The 10,000-nt window shown below is 56.0% G+C and overlaps 2 non-coding genes across 2 annotated transcripts in view; both read right to left on the bottom strand.

The window, feature by feature from the left end:
• LOC145654050 (5.8S ribosomal RNA) overlaps positions 1–108 on the bottom strand; it is a 154-nt gene extending 46 nt beyond the window's left edge. The window contains exon 1 of the ribosomal RNA XR_014120281.1: positions 1–108. This exon is cut by the window's left edge and continues 46 nt beyond it. This is a non-coding gene — a ribosomal RNA (5.8S ribosomal RNA).
• An 882-nt stretch (positions 109–990) lies between these two features.
• Positions 991–2,829, bottom strand: LOC145654059 (18S ribosomal RNA). Its single transcript, XR_014120290.1, has one exon. It is a non-coding gene; the product is annotated as an 18S ribosomal RNA (ribosomal RNA).
• Positions 2,830–10,000: the final 7,171 nt, after the last annotated feature.

Below are 10,000 nucleotides of genomic sequence, written 5' to 3'. Positions count from 1 at the left end.
GTGCGTTCGAAATGTCGATGATCAATGTGTCCTGCAATTCACATTAGTTCTCGCAGCTGGCTGCGTTCTTCATCGACGCACGAGCCAAGTGATCCACCGCTAAGAGTTGTACTCTTTTATTTCAGGCTCAGTTTAGGTCTTTCACCACGACTACAAAGACAGGTTTAAAAGGTTTCACCAACCGGTCAGGCGCCCCCGTCTGCGAGTGTTGAAACGGGCGCGGGGTTGCGCTTTGCCCACACGCCCCACGTGGCAGACGAGTCAGTCTTTGAACCGCGGCCCTCCGCGCCCGCCCCGTCCGACCCCTCGAAAGGGGTGGAACTCACGTAGCGTGGGCCAAGCCCTAGGTACCTGCCGGGGGTCCCCCTGAGACTCCTTTCTGAGAGAGAGAAGCAGGGGAACCGGCTGCGCCACCCACCACCACCACGCCCCAGGACGCCGGTGGGCGGACGAACACAGGAAGGGCCATGGCCTGCCCCACGAGGAGCAGCGCTCGCAACCCCCCCCGGAAAGTCCGCTCGTCAGCGAGCAAGGGGACGGGGATGAATGACAAGGACAACAAAATAGGAAAACCCCTCGCGGTGGACGGAGGCAGCGGCCGTGCGAGCGAGAGGGAGGGCGCGGGACGGACCCGTACGACCCGCTCGACTCGCAGGCGCTTCTCCTGCCGGCAAGGTGAGGGGAAACCGGCCTTCGCCCGACGAGCGGGGACGCCGAGTTTTTTGAACGACGCGTCTCTCGCGCTGGAACCCAGAGAATACCGGGGCCTGCGGGGGGGGGGTGCTGAAGGACGACGCGGAGGAAGAGGCGGAGGACGAGGAAGGGGTGGGAGGGACTAGGCTCCTCCTTTATGCCTTCTGTCCAGCCTGACCTGCAAGCGACCACGTGTAACAGCAACCCCGAAGACCCTTTCGACCCTGGGCCCCGACGCGGGGGGACGGCGAAGTCGAGGGGGTCGGGAGAGGAGGCACGCCGGACAGCGTTACCCGTTAATGATCCTTTCGCAGGTTCACCTACGAAAACCTTGTTACGACTTTTACTTCCTCTAGATAGTCAAGTTTGATCGACTTCTCGGCGCTCCGCCAAGGCCCGCGAGGAGCCCCGGCGGGGCCGATCCGAGGACCTCACTAAACCATCCGATCGGTAGTAGCGACGGGCGGTGTGTACAAAGGGCAGGGACTTAATCAACGCGAGCTTATGACCCGCGCTTACTGGGAATTCCTCGTTCATGGGGAATAATTGCAATCCCCAGTCCCCATCACGAATGGGGTTCAGCGGATTACCCGCACCTCTCGGTGTAGGGTAGGCACACGCTGATCCAACCATTGTGGCGCGCGTGCAGCCCCGGACATCTAAGGGCATCACAGACCTGTTATTGCTCCATCTCGCGTGGCTGAACGCCACTTGTCCCTCTAAGAAGTTTGACGCCGACCGCGGAGGGCCGCGTAACTATTTAGCATGCCGGAGTCTCGTTCGTTATCGGAATTAACCAGACAAATCGCTCCACCAACTAAGAACGGCCATGCACCACCACCCACAGAATCGAGAAAGAGCTATCAATCTGTCAATCCTTTCCGTGTCCGGGCCGGGTGAGGTTTCCCGTGTTGAGTCAAATTAAGCCGCAGGCTCCACTCCTGGTGGTGCCCTTCCGTCAATTCCTTTAAGTTTCAGCTTTGCAACCATACTCCCCCCGGAACCCACAGACTCGTGGTTTCCCTCACGCTGCCCGGCGGGTCATGGGAATAACGCCGCCGGATCGCGGGTCGGCATAGTTTACGGTCGGAACTACGACGGTATCTGATCGTCTTCGAACCTCCGACTTTCGTTCTTGATTAATGAAAACATTCTTGGCAAATGCTTTCGCTTTCGTCCGTCTTGCGCCGGTCCAAGAATTTCACCTCTAGCGGCGCAATACGAATGCCCCCGGCCGTCCCTCTTAATCATGGCCCTGGTTCAGGAAACCCACAAAATAGAACCGGAGTCCTATTCCATTATTCCTAGCTCAGGTATTCAGGCGAGAAGCGGGCCCGCTTTGAACACTCTAATTTTTTCAAAGTAAACGCTCCGAGCCCCGTCCGGACACCCAGCCAAGGGCATCCGGGGGGCACCGGGAGACAGGGTCTGAGACAGGCGGTGGCACGCCTCGCGGCGGACCGCCAGCCCACTCCCGACATCCAACTACGAGCTTTTTAACTGCAGCAACTTTAATATACGCTATTGGAGCTGGAATTACCGCGGCTGCTGGCACCAGACTTGCCCTCCAATGGGTCCTCACCCATGGGTTTAGGATACGCTCATTCCGATTACAGGGCCTCGAAAGAGACCTGTATCGTTATTTTTCGTCACTACCTCCCCGTGTCGGGAATGGGTAATTTGCGCGCCTGCTGCCTTCCTTGGATGTGGTAGCCGTTTCTCAGGCTCCCTCTCCGGAATCGAACCCTGATTCCCCGTTACCCGTGGTCACCATGGTAGCCGACTATGGTACCATCGAAAGTTGATAGGGCAGACATTCGAATGAGACGTCGCCGCCGCGGAGGGCGCGCGATCGGCCCGAGGTTATCTAGAGTCACCAAAGCGGCCGGGGGGCCCGAGCCCCCCGGATGGGTTTTGGGTCTGATAAATGCACGCATCCCCCGAAGGGTCAGCGCTCGTTTGCATGTATTAGCTCTAGAATTACCACAGTTATCCGAGTAACGTGTGGAGCGATCAAAGGAACCATAACTGATTTAATGAGCCATTCGCAGTTTCACTGTACCGGCCGTGTGCACTTAGACCTGCATGGCTTAATCTTTGAGACAAGCATATGTTACTGGCAGGATCAACCAGGTAGTTTGCACCGTGGTCTGGGATGAACCACGAGTGACATCCGCCTCCCCTTCCGGGGGCTAGGAAGCAGCGGGTTGTAAGTGCGTGCGCCGTCAGGTCCAGACGCCATACAGGGCTACCCAGGACAGCTTCCGCGGCCAGTGTAAACGTGCTCGCGCACCGCCCTCTGGCCTTCGGACGCCGACCTCTCACCTTGATGCAAAGCTGTCCCATCCGGTCATGCCCGCACCGTACCCCGTCCACCTCCTCCGGAGGTGCGGACGGCCGACTCCAGGTGCTTTCGGCGTTCCCTCTCTTCACGCCGTTTTGATTTTCGTTGGCCGCTGGTGGGGGGACAAGGGAAAGACCTCGTCGAATTCCCTCCCCCCTAGCCTCGCTCAACCTACGTTTCGTGATGTAACCAAGAAGAGTGATTCGTGGGCCCAGGTAGGTTTGAAGAGGAGGCCAACAAAGCAGGGCACTCCCTTCCTCCCAAACCACAGACACCAGTATAGGACAACTGAGTAGACAGACTGGCCGTCTGAGTCTCCCCCAGAGAGTTCTGGGATGGGTTACAAATAACCCCCACCCCCCATCAGAGGCTTGACCCGCTAGAACCAGGGAGGATCTGTCAAAACCGCTCTCCACATCAGAAGTTCTGGATCAGCCGGGGCTGGTCGGCAGACGTCCACCTAAGGCCGTGGCCTAACCCCGTGTGGGGGATAGCGCTCGCACCCGTACACGTGGACACCCGCTCGTCAAATGGCTGGCTCCTCACTTACCGTAGGGGGAATGGTTTGCCTACCCCTGGCGGGTCTGGTACTCCACTCTACCAAACAAGGAAGCAACACACCAATAGACCCCTGCAACACCGGGCAGCTTTGGGCAGTGTCACTACACTCCTCCTTGTTCTTCACGTTCCTTCCGTGGTGATTTTTTTTTTTTTTTCGTGGCCATTGCCGTGCATGGCTTCCCCATCGCTTTGCATGCTCTCCATTGCCTCGTGCTGCTTCACCATTGGTCTCACCTGGAGACCGAAGCCGCTCTCCCAGTAACCCGATGGTACCTGGCCAGAAAACCCCGTGCCCGATTTCATCTAGGACAAGGGCCAAACCACAGACCGTGCCCGTCCAGGGTCAACCCCTGGTCGGACAGGCCTGGTGGGTCGATACCATGGATGTGGCAGGCCGACGAGAATCCACTGGTACATTTACAAACACGCCCACCCTGGTGGCATGGCTGTACGACCCATCGTCGAAGCACGCTGCGGCGGACTGAGCCATTGGATCCAGTTGCCTGGGCGTACACTCAGCCCAACAGACGCACTCGGGTCGGGGAGAGCAAAGCAGACTGTGTGCCTGGATGTGCCCACTTCCATAGGGGAATCGGCATGATGGTTCACTTAACCCGAGGAGGGCTCCCCTCGCGGGATAAGCACCCCCCTCGGGGGATGGGGGGGGGGGGCATCCAGAGCACACCACTTTCCGGTAGGGGACAGGCGTTTGATCATGTGTCCGAGGGAGAGCTCCCCTTGCCGGCCGAACACCCCTCGGACTCCCCTTGGGCTTCCAGAGAACGCCACTGGATGAATTTAGTGCTTGGACCCCATTGATTCTCTTTGCTCTCCCATATACCCGACGGGACCTATTTGCAAAACCCCGTGCCAACCAGACCTCCAGGAAGGGGGCTGGCGGCTAACCATGCCCAGCAGGGTGCACCCTGGTCGGACACTTTGGGAGGGTCGAGAGCCTGGAAGTGCCACCCGGGGGAGTAATTCTGATTTCCGTTTTAATGCACTCAGGGACAGCCCGAGGACCTCTGTAGTGCACCTGAGGCGGACTGAGCCGTCGGGTCCAGGGGTCTGGAGTTCGGAACCTCCAGGGTTCACCTGGCTGTTCTCTTAGCCCAGCAGGGTGCACCCTGGTCGGACACTTCGGGAGGGTCGAGAGCCTGGATGTGCCACCCCGACGAGTAATGAGTTTTCCCTTCGTATCTCTTCCGGACCAGGTCCGATTCGCACGAAACTCGCTGGGCATGGCCAGGAGCGCCCCCTGCTGCCCACGCCACCGTCCCCGCGCTTCTACTCCCGAGGGCCGAGGAGACAGCGAAGCGTGGGTCGGGTCGCCTGCTTCCAGGGTCTCCCTGGTACTCTCCAGTCTCCCGAGTCCATCGGGTCCGACCTCGTATTTTTAGCCCAGACGGGGAATGAGAAAGGGGCCCCCGACCGCCCGAGGGCGGGCGCTCGCTTCTCAGCCTAGGAACGTCCGATTCCCACGAAACTTTTACGCCAGACGTTCCTGGCAGCGAGCGCGTTCAAAGGTGACCCGCGCTGCTTCTCTCCTCCCAAGGGCCGAAGAGATATTCGTCTTCAAACCCGACCGGCCCTGTGTTTGCCGCCCCGGCGGTTTTAAAAAATCATAGCGTAAAAACGGTGGGTGCGCTTCGCCTGCCGCTTGGACAGCGTTAAACGGCAGCCCCGGCTCTTTCCAAAGGGCCCTCAACCGACTTTCTGCTCCCAAGGAGCCCAGAGATATGAAACCGATAAATCAAAACCCCGTGCCAACCAGACCTCCAGGAAGGGGGCTGGCGGCTAACCATGCCCGGCAGGGTGCACCCTGGTCGGACGCTTTGGGAGGGTCGAGAGCCTGGATGTGCCACCCCGACGAGTAATGAGTTTTCCCTTCGTATCTCTTCCGGACCAGGTCCGATTCGCACGAAACTCGCTGGGCATGGCCAGGAGCGCCCCCTGCTGCCCACGCCACCGTCCCCGCGCTTCTACTCCCGAGGGCCGAGGAGACAGCGAAGCGTGGGTCGGGTCGCCTGCTTCCAGGGTCTCCCTGGTACTCTCCAGTCTCCCGAGTCCATCGGGTCCGACCTCGTATTTTTAGCCCAGACGGGGAATGAGAAAGGGGCCCCCGACCGCCCGAGGGCGGGCGCTCGCTTCTCAGCCTAGGAACGTCCGATTCCCACGAAACTTTTACGCCAGACGTTCCTGGCAGCGAGCGCGTTCAAAGGTGACCCGCGCTGCTTCTCTCCTCCCAAGGGCCGAAGAGATATTCGTCTTCAAACCCGACCGGCCCTGTGTTTGCCGCCCCGGCGGTTTTAAAAAATCATAGCGTAAAAACGGTGGGTGCGCTTCGCCTGCCGCTTGGACAGCGTTAAACGGCAGCCCCGGCTCTTTCCAAAGGGCCCTCAACCGACTTTCTGCTCCCAAGGAGCCCAGAGATATGAAACCGAAAAATCAAAACCCCGTGCCAACCAGACCTCCAGGAAGGGGGCTGGCGGCTAACCATGCCCGGCAGGGTGCACCCTGGTCGGACGCTTTGGGAGGGTCGAGAGCCTGGATGTGCCACCCCGACGAGTAATGAGTTTTCCCTTCGTATCTCTTCCGGACCAGGTCCGATTCGCACGAAACTCGCTGGGCATGGCCAGGAGCGCCCCCTGCTGCCCACGCCACCGTCCCCGCGCTTCTACTCCCGAGGGCCGAGGAGACAGCGAAGCGTGGGTCGGGTCGCCTGCTTCCAGGGTCTCCCTGGTACTCTCCAGTCTCCCGAGTCCATCGGGTCTGACCTCGTATTTTTAGCCCAGACGGGGAATGAGAAAGGGGCCCCCGACCGCCCGAGGGCGGGCGCTCGCTTCTCAGCCTAGGAACGTCCGATTCCCACGAAACTTTTACGCCAGACGTTCCTGGCAGCGAGCGCGTTCAAAGGTGACCCGCGCTGCTTCTCTCCTCCCAAGGGCCGAAGAGATATTCGTCTTCAAACCCGACCGGCCCTGTGTTTGCCGCCCCGGCGGTTTTAAAAAATCATAGCGTAAAAACGGTGGGTGCGCTTCGCCTGCCGCTTGGACAGCGTTAAACGGCAGCCCCGGCTCTTTCCAAAGGGCCCTCAACCGACTTTCTGCTCCCAAGGAGCCCAGAGATATGAAACCGAAAAATCAAAACCCCGTGCCAACCAGACCTCCAGGAAGGGGGCTGGCGGCTAACCATGCCCGGCAGGGTGCACCCTGGTCGGACGCTTTGGGAGGGTCGAGAGCCTGGATGTGCCACCCCGACGAGTAATGAGTTTTCCCTTCGTATCTCTTCCGGACCAGGTCCGATTCGCACGAAACTCGCTGGGCATGGCCAGGAGCGCCCCCTGCTGCCCAGGCCTGGCTCTGGGCCTGGGCACACTTCATTCACTTTGTACCTTTAAATCATACTACTACTACCACCAGACTTCCAGGCCCAAGAGGTCAAACACAGTCATGCCCAGCAAAGTAGCTCTGGGCCTGGGCACACTTCATTCACTTTGTACCTTTAAATCATACTACTACTACCACCAGACTTCCAGGCCCAAGAGGTCAAACACATTCATGCCCAGCAAAGTAGCTCTGGGCCTGGGCACACTTCAATCACTTTGTGCCTTTAAATCATACTACTACTACCAGACTTCCAGGCCCAAGAGGTCAAACACAGTCATGCCCAGCAAAGTAGCTCTGGGCCTGGGCACACTTCATTCACTTTGTGCCTTTAAATCATACTACTACTACCACCAGAATTCCAGGGCCAAGAGGTCACACAGTCATACACAGCAAAGTAGCTCTGGGCCTGGGCACACTTCAAGAAGTTTGACCCTTTATATAAGCCTAGAAATAGACTTCCAGGGCCAAGAGGTCAACCACAGTCATGCACAGCAAAGTAGCTCTGGGCCTGGGCACACTTCAATCACTTTGTGCCTTTAAATCATACTACTACTACCACCAGACTTCCAGGCCCAAGAGTTCAAACACATTCATGCCCAGCAAAGTAGCTCTGGGCCTGGGCACACTTCAAGATGTTTGACCCTTTATATAAGCCTAGAAATAGACTTCCAGAGCCAAGAGGTCAAACACAGTCATGCCCAGCAAAGTAGCTCTGGGCCTGGGCACACTTCAATCACTTTGTGCCTTTAAATCATACTACTACTACTACCAGACTTCCAGACCCAAGAGGTCAAACACAGTCATGCCCAGCAAAGTAGCTCTGGGCCTGGGCACACTTCAAGAAGTTTGACCCTTTATATAAGCCTAGAAATAGACTTCCAGGCCCAAGAGTTCAAACACATTCATGCCCAGCAAAGTAGCTCTGGGCCTGGGCACACTTCAATCACTTTGTGCCTTTAAATCATACTACTACTACCAGACTTCCAGGCCCCAGAGGTCAAACACAGTCATGCCCAGCAAAGTAGCTCTGGGCCTGGGCACACTTCAAGAAGTTTGACCCTTTATATAAGCCTAGAAATAGACTTCCAGGCCCAAGAGGTCAAACACAGTCATGCCCAGCAAAGTAGCTCTGGGCCTGGGCACACTTCATTCACTTTGTACCTTTAAATCATACTACTACTACTACTACTACTACTACTACCAGACTTCCAGGCCCAAGAGGTCAAACACAGTCATGCCCAGCAAAGTAGCTCTGGGCCTGGGCACACTTCAATCACTTTGTGCCTTTAAATCATACTACTACTACCACCAGACTTCCAGGGCCAAGAGGTCACACAGTCATGCACAGCAAAGTAGCTCTGGGCCTGGGCACACTTCAAGAAGTTTGACCATTTATATAAGCCTAGAAATAGACTTCCAGGCCCAAGAGGTCAAACACAGTCATGCACAGCAAAGTAGCTCTGGGCCTGGGCTCACTTCATTCACTTTGTACCTTTAAATCATACTACTACTACCAGACTTCCAGGCCCAAGAGTTCAAACACATTCATGCCCAGCAAAGTAGCTCTGGGCCTGGGCACACTTCAATCACTTTGTGCCTTTAAATCATACTACTACTACCAGACTTCCAGGCCCAAGAGGTCAAACACAGTCATGCCCAGCAAAGTAGCTCTGGGCCTGGGCACACTTCATTCACTTTGTGCCTTTAAATCATACTACTACTACCACCAGAATTCCAGGGCCAAGAGGTCACACAGTCATACACAGCAAAGTAGCTCTGGGCCTGGGCACACTTCAAGAAGTTTGACCCTTTATATAAGCCTAGAAATAGACTTCCAGAGCCAAGAGGTCAAACACAGTCATGCACAGCAAAGTAGCTCTGGGCCTGGGCACACTTCAATCACTTTGTGCCTTTAAATCATACTACTACTACCAGACTTCCAGGCCCAAGAGTTCAAACACATTCATGCCCAGCAAAGTAGCTCTGGGCCTGGGCACACTTCAAGATGTTTGACCCTGTATATAAGCCTAGAAATAGACTTCCAGAGCCAAGAGGTCAAACACAGTCATGCCCAGCAAAGTAGCTCTGGGCCTGGGCACACTTCATTCACTTTGTGCCTTTAAATCATACTACTACTACCAGACTTCCAGGCCCAAGAGTTCAAACACATTCATGCCCAGCAAAGTAGCTCTGGGCCTGGGCACACTTCAATCACTTTGTGCCTTTAAATCATACTACTACTACCAGACTTCCAGGCCCCAGAGGTCAAACACAGTCATGCCCAGCAAAGTAGCTCTGGGCCTGGGCACACTTCAAGAAGTTTGACCCTTTATATAAGCCTAGAAATAGACTTCCAGAGCCAAGAGGTCAAACACAGTCATGCCCAGCAAAGTAGCTCTGGGCCTGGGCACACTTCATTCACTTTGTACCTTTAAATCATACTACTACTACCAGACTTCCAGGCCCAAGACGTCAAACACAGTCATGCCCAGCAAAGTAGCTCTGGGCCTGGGCACACTTCATTCACTTTGTACCTTTAAATCATACTACTACTACTACTACTACTACTACTACTACTACTACTACTACTACTACTACCAGACTTCCAGGCCCAAGAGTTCAAACACATTCATGCCCAGCAAAGTAGCTCTGGGCCTGGGCACACTTCAATCACTTTGTGCCTTTAAATCATACTACTACTACCACCAGACTTCCAGGCCCAAGAGGTCAAACACAGTCATGCCCAGCAAAGTAGCTCTGGGCCTGGGCACACTTCAATCACTTTGTGCCTTTAAATCATACTACTACTACCAGACTTCCAGGCCCAAGAGTTCAAACACATTCATGCCCAGCAAAGTAGCTCTGGGCCTGGGCACACTTCAATCACTTTGTGCCTTTAAATCATACTACTACTACTACCACCAGACTTCCAGACCCAAGAGGTCAAACACAGTCATGCCCAGCAAAGTAGCTCTGGGCCTGGGCACACTTCAAGAAGTTTGACCCTTTATAT

Source organism: Electrophorus electricus, unplaced genomic scaffold, assembly GCF_041902795.1.
Source record: "Electrophorus electricus isolate QZ-2024a unplaced genomic scaffold, ASM4190279v1 Scaffold116, whole genome shotgun sequence".
Taxonomy (NCBI): domain Eukaryota; kingdom Metazoa; phylum Chordata; class Actinopteri; order Gymnotiformes; family Gymnotidae; genus Electrophorus; species Electrophorus electricus.
This window is presented reverse-complemented; position numbering and strand designations above follow the sequence as displayed.